General features: G+C 34.4%; 1 long non-coding RNA gene across 2 annotated transcripts; it reads left to right on the forward strand.

Moving 5' to 3' along the window:
- Positions 1–3,340: 3,340 nt before the first annotated feature.
- On the forward strand, positions 3,341–13,691 carry LOC112941072 (uncharacterized). Of its 2 annotated transcripts, none has more exons than XR_011219981.1 (2): positions 3,341–3,984; positions 6,622–13,691. It is a non-coding gene; the product is annotated as an uncharacterized lncRNA (long non-coding RNA). The 2 variants fall into 2 exon arrangements; XR_003245990.2 differs by having other exon boundaries at positions 13,419–13,691.
- The last annotated feature ends 2,281 nt before the right edge of the window (positions 13,692–15,972 follow it).

The raw sequence follows: 15,972 nt of genomic DNA on the forward strand, positions 1-15,972 counted from the left end.
ATAAATCTTTCATTTTCCCCTTCTCTATTGATAACTCCGGAAGAATTTTTGAGAGGATCTCAAAAATTCCATCAAGATTTCTCCTGGCATATCTTCATACTGGGGCCAAATTTTTGAGTAAAGTCAAAAATTTCACCGAAAGTTTCTCCTCAACAAGCAGTCAACTTAGAACAAATATTAAATGATAGCTCCACTTTTGAGTCAGACGTTGTAAAGTCTCAACCAATGCCATAGTCAAAGATTCGACATCAGCTTTTTTTAAATGATGATTTCAAAATCTTTAAATGTTTTCCCCCCATTTTATAAGGAAAAAAAACACACACGCTCGAAGAGGTGTTGATGGCAAGGCAAAGGAGCACGTTGCGCCAAATCATGGATACAGATCAACCTCGCCCCTTTAAACTAACTATTTTTCTTTGAATGTAGAAAATACATGTACATATACAAAGGTAACTTCAACAATCAACATTACCACATTTGAGCCCTACAAATGACACTCGATCCTTCCAATAAGGCGGACGCCCAAGCTACTGTATGCCCTCAAGCAACTACTGTGCTGACAAATTACATTATGCCCGACATTGCATCATTTGCACCTACGCCTGATATCGCACTATGCTCAAATAACTACATTATTATATTATGCCCAAGCATGCCGAAACGCATCATTTAATGTGCTTGATATTGCATATGCCCGAAGAAATGCATTATTGCATGTGCTCGATATTTCATGTGCCCGAAGAAATACATCATCTCATATGCCCAATATTGACTTATGCTCGAAGAATTGCACTATTGCATGCGCTCAATATTTTCTGTGCCCGAAGAGATGCATCATTGCATGTGCCCGATATTGGATGTGCCCAAAGAAAAGCATCATTACATATGCTCGATATTGCATGTTCCCGATATTACATTGTGCCCGAAGAAGTGCATCATTGCATTGTGCTCGATATTTCATGTGCCCGAAGAAATGCATCATTGCATGTGCTCGATATTGCATGTTCCTAAAGAAATCATCATCGCATTGTGCCCAAGACTGCATTGTGCCTGAAGTTTGCATAAGCCCAAGATTGCATCGTGCTTGAAGTTTACATGTGCCCAAATCAAATCAAGTCATGAGTATCAATAGATGCCAAAAACAGATACGCCCTCGTTACTCATTAACTATATCCCAAAGGCGTCATCTTTCATGGCCTGCGGAGTTCATGTCATAGCATGAAGACTTATTTTATGCATATCATGTTCCTAAGGCGTCATAGTCTAAAGGCATCATCCTCATGGCCTGCGGACATCATATCATGGTCTAAGAATTTAATTTCTGTCTATCATGATCCGAAGGTGTCATAGTCTAAAGGCGTCATTTTCATGGCCTACAGACAACATTTTCATGACTTGAGGATACACCTTGCATATCATGGCCCTAGACATCATAGCCTAAGACGTCATTTTTTCACGGTCTTAAGAAAAACATTCATGGTCAACATGGGAATTGCATCATGTTTACATTTACCATTTATTTTGATGTGTATGTTTTAATTACTCTATTTAGGCTATATTACAAGTTACAGATGTGCAGAACACTGACAAAGTCGCCTTTTGAATGGTTGTTCACTTCATTACAAACAAAGGCTACGACAAATTCTTGTCTACTCGCACTATCGTTTTGCTACTCATCTATCATTGAGGATACCATGAAGATATATTCGGATTCAACTCGCAACTTTGACCTACTGTCTCTTCATCTAGGCTCGTCCGCCTTACAATGCGACATCTAGGATCGTCCTCCATACAATGTCACATCTAGGCTCGTCCGCCTTACAATGTGACATCTAGGATCGTCCGCCTTACAATGCAACGTCTAGGCTCGTCCGCCTTACAATAGGACATTTAGGCTCGTCCGCCTTAAAACGACATTTAGGTTTGTCCATCTTATAGGACATTTAGGCCGTCACCTTAAAGGGACATTAGGCTTGTCCGCCTCATAGGACATTTATTTTTTCCGCTTTATATGATATTTATGTCGTCCGCCTTAAAATGACACTTAGGCTCGTCTGCCTTAAAATGACGTTTAGACTCCCCTTACAACTAGATATTTTCGTCTATATTATTAGATCTTTATCGTATCAAATCTATTGAAGTTTGACGTTATTCATCAAAGATGGGTTTCAATCCTTCAAGAATTTAAATACTATCAAGGTTTGCACTACGTCTCAAACAGATATGCTTTTTATCACCTCTTGTCCATTTAGAAATCATATTTTATTATTATTGGTCATACTTTATCCATTTATAAGATGACATTTTATCTAGAATTTGCTGATATGATCGATCGCCCATGATTACAATTATCATGCTATCCTCTATTACAACAATGACCTTATCAATTCTTTGCTACTCATACTCTGAACCGTGCTCAAAGGTTGATTACCTTATTCTATCATGCTCTTCTCGCTTCTCTGTTATGCTCTTTTAGCCACTCTATCTCTCTTTTCTCGCTACTCTAATCTTATCCATTCAAGCCGATATCGTGCCTTTCAAATACCTTAGCGCTCTTTCAACTATTAAGAGTTTCATTTGTTCTTGAATCTAGAACTACATACGACCTGATTCTCATATAACCAGAGATATGTAGGCGACTTAAAACTAAAGTCTCGGTCGTACCCTTTTTCAACTCTATATCGTTTCAATTGACCCCACTGATATCTGTCGTCGGTCGGACAAAATCCGCTACTAAGTCAACGTCGGTTGCCTGACAATTCATTCTTCATTCTCAATCAACCAAGGGGCAGCTGTTGACACCCAATTTTGACCGACCTTTGACCATTATAGGAATACTATTCGATTAAATACGTATTTTCAATTTAAGAATTTTTTAGCTGGCTTTGCTTGAAAATTATATGTTTTAGTATGTTTTACTTTATAAAGTTATCGTAAATATTATTAAAATATTTTAAAATTATTAATGAATTTCAAATGTTAAAATTTAAATGGTTTTCAATTATATAAAAATATTTTAATATATGTAGTATTTTAATTAAAAAGTAATTCCTACACTTTCCCTTAATTTTAAATTCTAGCCTATTCTATCATAATTTCTTTCAATTCTAGCTACACCAATTAAATTTTTATTACAATCATAGCCTCTCTTTCCTTTTAATTCTAGCCATTTTAATTGCAATTGTAGCCAATCCATATGCAGTCCAATCTGATTTCGTTACATCTCATCTTTTAATCTCATCCATCTATTTTATTAATGGAATCCTAGCCCCTCATTTCAAATTAGATCAACAGTTATGATTAAATCTTTTATTTTCTCTACACCAAAAGACCCCAAAACCTAAAATTCTAACCCATTCTTCTCCCCCTCTCCTTGGCAGCCGCCAGCCCCCATTTTCTCCTTTCTCGCCGGCGATAATCGCCATCCTCAATCAGTGACACCCCTCTTCCCCTCTCCGTCTCTCAACCTCCTTATGCTCCCTCTTCTCCTCCCTCCTCCCTTCTATTTCTCTTGTATCAAGCAGCTCCACCGGCGAGCTGCCAGGTGACAAGCAACAGCCAGCAGCAAGGCGAGGCCACGACGAACAGCAGTTTCAACCGGCGAGCAGCAGCCCCGCTGCTCTTCTGTCTCTCTTCCTCTCCTCTCCCTTTCGCTTCCTTCCCCTTCCCGTCCTTCTCCCTCTCTAAGCCCCCTCTTCTTTTAATGTCTTTGCAGGATCATCTGCGACAACAACATCCAAGCGAGGCGACCAGTAGACACTGCTCCAGCCAGCAGCAGCAATGCCGGCGTGGACGAGCAGCAAGGATGGCTAAGCAGCAGCTGGACAGCAACCTGCAAAGACTACCGGCAGCTTTGTCCAGCGAAACCAGCAGCCTAGCGAGACAGTGCAGCAGCAGGCTCCACCGGCGACGACAACAACTCCGCTGAAGTCTTTTGGAAATGCGATTTTGTTAAAGACGGATCTCTCTAACAGATCCACACGGGTACGTATACTTGAACTCATTATCTCATCTTTCAGCAATTTTAATCTTCTTTTCATTTACAAGTTGTCTTTGAATGTTTGATATATAATTTTACACAAAAATCATCTTGGCCTCAGATTGCTGCTACTTTTGTTATTGATCTTAGTCATGTCCTCTTTGTCAACTTGTGTATTGATGTAATTCACCTTTGTTATTTGTCTCTATAAGAATAAGTACGTTCTTGATTTAGAATTATTTACCCCTGATTTTAAACTGATTATCTCCCTAACTAATATGATGCAAATATGCACCCACCTCTAGTCAATTAAGTGATGCTTGAATTTGTTTTTGATGTTGTAATATTGATTATATTCCTTAAATTGCTGAACTATGTGACAGATGCATTGAAATGATACTGTTGCCATGATATATAGATTGTCCCTATAAGGTAAAATTATAGGTTACCTGATCTTTCGAATATTGATTAAAATTATAAGCTTCTCCTTAAACAGTTTTTTTTCTTCTCCCAATAATTTGTAATTAATAGCTTAGCCTTATATAGTTGTAAATATATTTAGACATGTTAATTTTGGAATTTGACTCGTATTTGGCAGGAAGGATTTTATTAATTTTGCCCTTCATTATTTAAGGAAAAATAAATATTGCTCCATATTAATTTATTCTTACTTGTTTATATTTTGTAAAGAAATATTTTAAAATTTTTCTGATTTGGACCTCTTTTATAATAAGGAAAACAATATAGTTAATTGATTGCTTTAAATATTTCTTTTTCTTATTTGTTTCCCTCTCTTTGCTATATAAATATGTCCCCCTCCCTTCATTATTTCATAAACTCATACATTCATTCACACTCAATCACAAGTTCTCTCATCACTCTTCCTTCTCTCATTGCTCTCTTGCTACTCTAACAATACATTAAGATTTCGGTAAACATTCAAGTGCTCTTCTTCGCTACTTTGCTATTTTGCTTTTGTTCGAGTAATGGTTGGATCAACTTGTTTTTCATTGCTACCATTCCTAATCTACTTAACTGGTTAGTATTCGGAATTAACATTTAAATTATTTTTGTATTCATACATTTATGTGAGCTCATTGTTCTATTCCTTTGTTATCTATAAGTTGTTAAACAATTGCAGGTTTCAAACTTGATATTCAAGTTGAAAATTAACCATGAAGAAAGATTTATTTGCTTATTTAAATCTATATTTTTTCTTTCTTATTTTATTTTATGCGAATGTTGTACATTTATAACTCTAAAGATCATATATATAAATTTTTTTGGGGGATCATCTAAGAGAGGGGGATTTACATGCCTACTTGTTCATTGTAAATTTTTTTTAATAAAAGTTAGAAATCATGCCTATAGGTTTGTCTTTAACCACCTAGAATTATTGTTTGTAGGTGTTATAATCTAACAAATTTTCCATTTGCTTGACGCTTTTGTTAATAAGTATTTAAAAAAATAATAACTAGATTCCATTAATTTTTGAATGTTAAAATCAAATCATGATAATTTAGTAGGCTGATTAGGTGTTTTAAAAATATTATAACTTTTAGCATTGTCTTGTCACGTAAAAACCATGCCTAAGGATTAATTTTTTCATATCATTTAGATTCACAAAATTATGCATATATGTGTTACTTTTTTTTTAACACCTAGAAATTCATGTCTATAGGCTTGTAAATAACTTTTAACATATCCATAAAAAATAAAATATGTTTGTGCATATTTGTGCCCTCCGCCCAAAATTAGTTAATATTATTTAATTAGTAATCCTATTTGTCTTCTTGAAGATTTCCGCATTCATGATGCAATATTTTTTTTAAAAAAAATAATAATGATACTAAATTAGAATCATTTCATGCATTTAACAAATTACTTGGCTTTTAAAAATATTTCATAGTAAAACCTTTTCATTAAATAAATTTACCACTGTATTATTCTACTAGTTTTTTTTCTTACTTACAAAGTTTTGCAACATAATTTTCATAAAAGTCATTATTCAATCTTCCTTTAAAATTTTTGATTGATTATGACACTGTTTATTTTTGAAATAAATTCTAAGCACTATCTCCTAACCTATCGTTAGCGGGAAAGTCAAAGGAACTATGAGGTCTAGTTTCAATTTTTAAATTAAACCGACGCATCCTCAGAAATATAACCTACCCATGAATTTCAAAAGGAATTATGTGTATTCATGTGTAAATATTATGTGCCTACATGTAAACTAAATCGTTTAAATAATTTCCAAAATCATAAACTATTTTTAGACCGACCTCAAAATCAAAATTGTTTCTATGGTGGAGGAGCGTGATCAAAAATATCGTCGCATCATCCCTATAAAGAAACAAACATTTTTTTAGAATAAAAAAATTCATATTCAAAACTTGCTCAATTTTCAAAACTTTACTTTCTCACATATTAATTGCGTAATATTTACAAATTTTGTTTATAACATAGTCTCATATGCTTAAATAAAAATAAAACTTGATTTTTTATTTATTGCTATCACCTTGCCTTGCATGCTCAAATTAATGGAAAAAATAAAATAGTATTAATTGTTTTATATCACTTAGCAAGATTAAATAAATTAATAAATGAAGTGACTTTGATTGCTTATTGTAACCCCTACATAGATTGCATGAGATACGGCTGGGACCCACACTTGTGGACCTCGACTGGTGCCTAATACCTTCCCCTCAAGGTAATTTGAACCCTTTCCCTAATCTCTTGGTCGTTGAACTTAGTTAGACTTAGTTAGGTTAGGTAGGTGCCATAACGCGCCTTAATTTGTTAGGTTGCAACTACAAACTCGAAATCCCAAAAGAGTTGTTAGGTCGTGCACAAAACCCGTTTTCTGCGAAAATGGGGCGCGAAATAAACAAAGTAATTATGTCAACTCACCACCTTCCTATAGCCATTACAATCATTCGTTAGTCTTTATTATACAAATTCACATAATAGAGATATTACCTATAACAATATACATAAGACTAAGCCAGTAATTAAACTAAATGAATGTTCCATCAACACTCAATATAGATATAAACATTATAAGGCAGCCATTAACAATTCTAACCTCAATCAACACATAATTAAATATCTCATACCAATCTACACAAGAAATAAATAAGATTAAACCATAATTGATTCACCGACTTGAAAGACAATATCAGAATTCATGTAATAATGGATTCATAGAGTTTTTGATATTAAAACATTCAATTAACATCAATTATATCATAAAACATTGATTGAAATCCTTTCATGCAAGAACCTATGGCGGGAATTCAAACTAGGAATTTGTATGGTTTTCACAACCTCTGAAAAGCCTTTGAAATTAAATCCCTGAATGGAAGAATAGTCAAAGATGAAACACCATATATTATTTGTATAAAGACAACGGAATTGTTTTGAAAAACTTGGAGAATTTTTACTTCTTCCTTTGAGCATCAATACTTATTAAAGGAGGTTATGGAGAGAGGGGTTGGAGATCTTTTGTTTTTGCTTGATTGGTGACTTTTTGGGTTTTAAAAAGACTCAATAACCATCAATAAATAATCACCAAACTAACAAAAAGACCTCTGAATGTATTTGACCATTTTTCGCAATTCTGATATTTACTAAAAACGACACCATCAAATCTAAGAATCATTGCACGTTACGGGGTAACCCTCAATTCTTACTTATATAAAATTTTGTGATTGATTCAATTTTCTTGATTGTGGGTTATATCACTAATGCATGATATTTCTACACCAATCATTAGGAAATTAGAATTAATTATTTTCTTTTATCCTAATCTTGTGTTGTGATCAAGGTTATGTAAATTGGCCTAAGTAACCATGTTTTAAACATTGATTAGTACTAAATAGTTGTGTAGTGACTCTTCTAATATTGTTATCATGTTTATTATTGAATTATGTTAAGGTTATGGGGATTTTCTTCGTCATTCCACTTGTTGACTTGATAGGGATTTATAAATAATAGTCTTTGGTTATGATGAAGTGTAATAATATCCAGGCTTGTGGTTATTTATGACATGATTATAGAGTCACTTGACTATGTATTTAGTTGCATGATATGCATGTTTACTTGACTAGTGTTTATGTTGTTTGTTTACTGATGTACATGTCTATGACTTAATGAATATTTCTTCATTTATTTGTCATAGTCTTGTTGAATGTGCATAAAGGTTTTCAAAGTAAAGTACACATTAAAACCAATTTACATCAATATCAACCTAGGGTTAAAGGATAAGGATCATAATACTCAATTGAAATAAACTATCACAATTGATCATAATCAATTCAAAATACGTGTGAATCTATCCATTATATCCTCAAGTAACCATAAACAATTCAGTTCACAACATCGATTTCATTTTTTAAAGAAACCCACATGAAAACTCAATTTTTGAAACCCTTCAAGGAAAGAATCTCAAAGGTTAATGAGATATCATACCTTGTAAATTTATGAAGAATTAATGCAGATTTTGTCCCTTGCAGCCCCTAAAACCTCCCCCTAGCTTGTCTTCAATGGTTGCTTCCAAATATAGAGAGAAAGAAGAGAGCTTATGTTCTGAGTTGTGTTTAGATTAATGATGGTTAGGGTATTTATATGGGGGGTTAAATTATTTAATTAATCATCCATTAACACGTAAAGAAACCCTAAATACCCTTTTTATTTTAATTTGGCTTAACTTAAATTGTGCAGAAAATGGACACTCATAGACGGAACCCCATCGATGGTCCGTCTGTGAGCCGACAGGCACTGTGCCTTTCGTGTTCCACAACCATTGTTGAGTTTAGAGAATTTTCATATGAAGGAATCAAACTTTTTTTCTAAGTGTGGAACGATTGTGGGCATTGACACCCTTTCGATCCACGCAAGAGTCGTTAATGGCTTCTCATGCTTACATACTTCCTAGGCACTGTTGCCTCTTACGTGCTAGGGTTCTCCTCAAGGACCCTTGATTGGTACTTGGAGATTCGTACCCAGAAGTTTCTACCAGGATTAATCTTTAATACATCTTTTACACCATTGCACCTAATTTCATGCATTTCTTACTCCTAAAAGCTAATCAAATAGGCTTAGGCACGCTAGTGCCCATTAGCACTAGTTTCCGAACGTCATTGACGTTCATGGATGTTTTGGTTCTTAAATTTCCTAAATGACCTATATTTAATAATATAGGTCTTAAAAAAAGTTATGATACCATATGACACATATGTTAGTCTCTAAGACTCGTCTTGGATTTTCAAAGTGTTACATGGGATTAGAACAAAACTTGTACTTAGTATGAGAGCATATTCACAAATATCATGAAAACATGTTAAAAGGGATATTTCATATTAGAAAGATAGGGTGGTATGATGTTGAACTGAAATGCTTAACTATGTTGTTAGGTTTATTAAAGTGTACGTGATATAAGGCTGGTGGCAACTTACAATGTTCCTTCATATGCTATGAAATGCTAATGTGTTGACCTAAGTTATATGTATTGTGATGAAAGGACTATAATAATGAAATTCTTATTGAGATATTTGTGATGATTAATATACAAGGGATAGACCCTATGAAGTAAACTAAGCTACAATTGATAATTAAAGGCTTAAAAACATTTTAATAAAGGAACTTTGCTTAGAACCGAGTGAACGTGAAAATTGGAGGTGATGACTTCCCAAAGACGAAGATTATCCCTAATGTACTATATGAGATGCTGACTTACCAAAGAGGAATACTCATTCAATGGATTCACATTGGAGGATGACACAACTACCAAGTGGTATCAAGAAGGAACATATTATCATTTAGTTCTTGAACAATTTTTCCCCAAAACAAAGACTAGCTAGCGGATCCACCTATAAATTTATGTGTATGTTTGGTTTTACTTTGGCCGGTAAAGGTTTAACTTAGCCAAGGTAGGGGTATGGAACTCAACTTATGCCTTGCACTAGTTTACCTTGATGGAAGCATTAGAAAGGTTATATTATATATATATATATATGATAATGATGAATATGGTTATAACATGTTGATGCTACGATATAAATTCTATTATATAGTGATGACTATCTTCCTGAACATTTAATTATGTTGTACTATTAAACTATAATGTTAGGTATCCTTAAAGGTTATGTTATGTGAAGTTGCACATTGTTTATGGTTTCTTTTTTAGGATACTTGATTGAGTAAGGTTATAGGGCTTTGCTTGGTCATTGCACTGGTTTACTTGATGAGTATTCATGAGTAGTTGTATTAATTATTATGATATGATTAACTCTTGTTCATACTTGTGATCTCATTCCTTGATTATGGGTTTGTACTAAATCGTGGACGTGACACAATCATGGTATGTGCAATTGAGAGATAATAGGTAATTGAGGGGTAGTCCATTGACTTGGGAGATCTTTAAGAAGCCTTTCTAAATTGATTCTTTCCTAGTGACATAAGGGAGGAAAAAGTGGTGGAGTTCATCAAACTTCGCCAAGGAGGAAGGCGTGTTCATGAATACTCCTTGAAATTCATTAAATTGTTCAAATAGGCCAATTTTTTGGTTTCCGATCCTAGATACCAAATGAGCCACTTTGTGACGGGGTGCCGGAGGACATACAAGAGGAGTGCCACTCTACCAAGATACATCAATAAATGAACATTTCCCATCTAATGTTGCATGAAAGAAGGGTGAGAAGGCAAGGGATAAGAGAAAGAGTACATAAGCTAAGAGAGGAAGATCATTTAATGAAGGTTCTTCAAAGAATAGGTTTGAAACATAAGTTAAGACTAGATTTAAAAAGCAGGTTTGTAATCAAGTTCTATAAAAATTCCCTAAGGGTCGTGATGACTAGGGAAATAAATCGTGAGTTTAAAGGGAAGGAGTGAAAACTCACAAAATGGGAACCCTACATGTGCCAAGTGTGTGAAAGGTGATCTTGATGAATGCTTGGTAGGAAATGGAAATTACTTTAGTTGTTCAAGAGTTGTCACAAGGTGAGAGATTGTTCAAACTTGAAGAATCAAGAGAGCGGTAGTAAAGCTAAAGATAGTTGTTCTAGTGATGCTCCTAAAAAGAATCACTTTTATGCTCTCCGCTCTAAAAGTGAGCAACAAACTTCTCCCAATGGGGTGAACGGTATGTTGAATATTTTCTCCATTGATGAATATGACTTACTTAATCCCGGTGCTACTTTATCATTTGTTACCCCTTTTGTACCTAAAATGTTTGATATTTTACCAGATATTTTGCATGAACCTTTTATAGTGTCTACTTTTGTGGGTGAGTCGGTTGTCGCAAAAAGGGTGTATAGAAATTTTCCAATAATATTTCCCAATAGAGTTTCTTATGTTGATCTAGTAGAACTAGATATACTTTATTTTGATGTTAGATTAGGTATGGATTTGTTTTATGTTTTCTTTGCTTCTATTGTTTATAAGACAAGTGTTGTAAAATTTAACTTTAGAATGAACCCGTTGTAGAGTGGAAGAGGGGAAACTCTATTCCTAGAGGTTGTATCATATCTTGTCTAAAAGAATGCAAAATAATCTATAAAGGTTGTCTATACCATATTGTAAGAGTCCAAAATCTAGACTCTGAAATCTTCTCATTTAGTCGGTCCCTGTAGTGAGTTAATTTCTGAAGGTGTTTCCTAATGACCTTCCCGGTATTCCTCCTGAATGGTAAATTGATTTTGGTATTGATTTGATACCGGATAGAAATCCCATTTCGATTCCTCCTTATTGGATGGCTCTAACCAAATTGAAAGAGTTGATGTCTCAACTAGAAGATTTACTAGACAAGGGCATCATAAGACCAAGTATTTCTCCATGGCGTATCTGGTTTTGTTTGTGAATAAGAAGGATGGGTTCTTAAGAATGTGTATTAATTACCGCCAACTCAATAAGGTCACAATGAAGAAAAATTATCCTCTCCATTGAATTGCCGACTAGCATGATCAACTCCAAGGGGAAAACTACTTTTCTAAGATTGACTTGAGTTCAGGGTATCACTAACATAGGGTGAGAAGGGACTATGTAAGAACGATGGCCTTTTGGACTAGGTATGGGCATATGAGTTCTTGCTAATGTATTTTCGTCTCACTAATGCTCCGACGGCATTTATGGGCCTAATGGATGGAGTGTCTCTAAATTACCTATATTCATTTGTAATTGTCTTCATTCATGATATCTTGGTATATTCAAAAAATTAGGGTGATAAGATAGATCATTTGAGGGTGGTATTGCAAACCCTTAAGGAATATCAATTGTTTGCCAAATATAACAAGTGTGAGTTTTGTTTGAGTAAAAACCGAAAAACTAATGTCGGGTTTCTTACTACAACAGATCAAAATTCCTGCTTGGAAGGGGGAAGACATTAATATGGATTTTGTAATGGGACAAAAAGGTCATATGATTCTATATGGGTGGTTGTGGATATGTTTGACTAAGTCTTCTTGCTTTATTCCCGTCAAGTCTACTTATTCGGCAGAATATTATGTTAGGATCTTCACAAATGATATTGTGTGTCGCCATGGTACTCCGTTATCCATCATATTGGATATGGTTGTACAATTCAGATCAAGGTTTTGGAGATCATTTAAAAAAGGGTTGAGTACTAAAATGTAGTTGAGTACCTCATTTCATCCCTAAATAGATGGTCAAACGGAACACATTATTCAAACAGTCGAGGATATTCTTAAGGCTTGCATTATTGAAAAAGCAAATTGGGATAAACATTTGCCGTTGGTTGAGTTTCCTTATAATAATAGTTTTCATTCATCCATAGGAGGTGTAGTTCTCTTATAGGATGGTTTGAAGTTTGAGAGACTTCTCTTCTTTGTCTCATTTTGATTTATAAAACTTTCGAAAAGGTTCATATCATAAGGAACCGGTTGCAAATGGCCTATTGTGAACATAAGTCTTATGCCGATCATAGGAGAAGGGATTTGGAGTTTCAAGAAGGTGTGAGGTGTATTTGAAAATTTCACCAATGATAGGGGTGGTTAGATTCGGCAAGAAAGGGAAGTTAAGTCCTCATTATGTGGGTCCCTACAAAATCTTGCAAAAGGTTGGTAAGGTTGACCATGAATTGAAACTTCCTAGTGAATTCGCTTCGGTTCATCCGCTTTTCGGTGTTTCTATGCTGAAGAAGTGTATCGGTGATCCAGATTCTATTCACCCTATTGAAGGTCTTGGTGTCAAGGATAACCTCTCTTATGAGAAAGTTCTGGTTCAACTTCTTCATAGGAATGTCAAGAAGTTACAGAATAAAGAGGTGGCTTCCATTAAAGAGTTAAAGTGTTAAGGAATAAATGGCATGTGTTTACTAAATGTCCCTTTTTAGCATATTTTGCTCTTATATGTGCATATGGTCTCATAGTTAGTACATTTGTAGTACTAACCTCATTTTCTTCCTTTTTACCAAACATTTTAGGTTCCGGTCGTTGAAGGCTCATTCAAGACGACTTGAAAAAGTCTTGGATATTCTCTATTATCCAAGTGTATAGGTCCTCACATTCCGAGGGCGATTTTAATATCTTGCCTATGCAGTTCTTTTGTTTTTCTTTGACTTTTATTTTCATTCAACTTTAATTTGGTACGACATGTATAAGTCTATATATGGATTCTTTACATTTGATGTAGGGGAAAGCCCAAATTATGATGATCGTTTAGATGGTATGAGATGAGACTATCTTTTTATGTTTTATATATGTATGTGCAATAAAAGTAGAAGGTTGTGTAACTTTTCTATTCGAAGGGTCTACGTATACTCGATACATATATATTATGTGTGTGTAGAGGTCTATGTAAACCTCCAAGTACATGTAATGAATGTATTATGTTTTTCCACATATCCAACAAATGAATGTAATTACATGAGACTAAAGGGCTCGTCTTAGTCCTCAAGGAGGAAGACGCTGCTGGCTACGTCTAGGAGGTAAAACCGGACGTGACACCCCATTTCTTCATTTTCCCCAACATTTTAGTTCAGGTCGTTGAAGGGCTTCTGGCGACGACATTGATGAAGACTTGGATTTCATAATCACCTAAGTAGGGTAGGTCCTCACTTTTCGAGGGAGATGCCACTATCAACCCTATGATGTTTGTTTATTATTAAGACTATTATGTTTCTTTTCTTTTCATTTGGATATTGAATGTTGTGTGACCTATATGTTGTCCTGTGTTATTGATGTAAGGGCTAGGTGAAATTTGATATACTTTTATTAGATTGTAATGAGATGAGACGACTATTTTGAGACTATATTATATTCTATATACTTATCTGCAATGAAAGTAGAAGTGTAAGTAATCTTCATATACGAAGGGTCTATGTATACTCGATATATAAATATTATTATGCGTATGTAGAGGCCTATGTAAATCTCTGAGTAGATATACTGAAAAGTTTTAAATTTTCCACTAAATTTAACCTATAAATGTAATGATGTAAGCTCAGAGGGTACTCATAGTCCTCACAGAGCACGACGACGCCAGTTACGTCTAGGGGGTATTCCTGAATGTTAAACTATATACGGTTCTATCATAATTCATACGTATTTGAATACCACAACCTAATCGATATAAAAATCCAATACTGTTAAGCCATAATTGAATCACCCATAATAGAGCCAAAATTATGAAATCATTAAGTGCATAGGTTCATTGAAATTTTATCTAAAAACACTCACTTAACATCAATTTAATCATTAATCATTGTTTCAAATAATTATATGCAAGAACCCATGGCTAGAGTTCAATTTAGGAAAATCTATGTTTTTAAAGACTTTAAAAGAGCCTTATGAACATGAATCCGTGAGGACAGAAGATTCAAATATTAAACACCATACCTTGATTGAAGATAATCCACGAAAATTATGAATATTCAATGGATAAATCAACCTCGTAGCGTCAACCTTCCTACTATCTTTAATGGAGTTCTAGAGGATTCTATATGGGGTCTTGGTGTTTTGTTTTTGAATAATGAACTCAACTATATATTCTAGACTTATAAAATGAATAAAAATACCAAAATAAACCTTATTTAATAGCCAAATATATTATTTGTATTCTACGTGAATTTCCCACATTGCCCATCACTTTGCCTAGAATCTGCTAGAATTGCAAGCCCAAAATGACGCCTGCAAACGATTACTCGTCAATGGAATGACATCTCAGTCATGTAGGTCCGTTGATTGTGACATAGAAAATATTTTTTGGGTGATTTAATCCCATATCTAAGTGTGGAGAAACGTCCTTTATCGACAAGGCGTAGCTACAAATACGGTCTATCGTTTACACAGCATAAGTCGTAAATTATTTTGGCAATTTTTGGTCAAAGTTTGGGTCCTCTTCAAGGACAGTAATGTAGGTCCTGTGCATAATGTTTCAACTCTAAATAAACTCTACTAGATGTTAGGAACCTCTCCCATCAATTAGAACTCAAACCAACAAGTAAATGAACATACAAGAAAGTCTAGAGGCTAAATTTCGAACGTCTTGGACGTTTCACTACCAAACAAAATACACTGCCTTCTAACACAAAATTTTAACGATTTTAAGACCTTACTAACTAAGGAACCGTATGTAAGGTTCTAGTTTTACCTTGTTCATTTAGGGATGTTACATTCTCCCCCACTTGGAGAACATTCGTCCATGAATGAAACTTGCTACACTCAAAACTCTTTCACGGTACATAAAAAAGACAAGAAATTCATATCCATGCCACATAATATACAGTACACATATATAGTAAGAACATCAACTCAACTAAATCAAGAGAGTCGAAACACAACAAGAATTAGGCACATCTTCTATAACTCATCATGAAATATGACTCTATACATCATATAAGAGGAACTTCCTTCTTCATACATTATGATGCTCATACACGTTATTTTTAATAACTTTAGAATAATTTCTCACGAAATCACAATTAAGACAAAATTTCAAATTCTTTACAGCGAAGCATGCTTACTAATACACTAATG

This window comes from Solanum lycopersicum, chromosome 3 (genome assembly GCF_036512215.1).
Source record: "Solanum lycopersicum chromosome 3, SLM_r2.1".
Taxonomy (NCBI): domain Eukaryota; kingdom Viridiplantae; phylum Streptophyta; class Magnoliopsida; order Solanales; family Solanaceae; genus Solanum; species Solanum lycopersicum.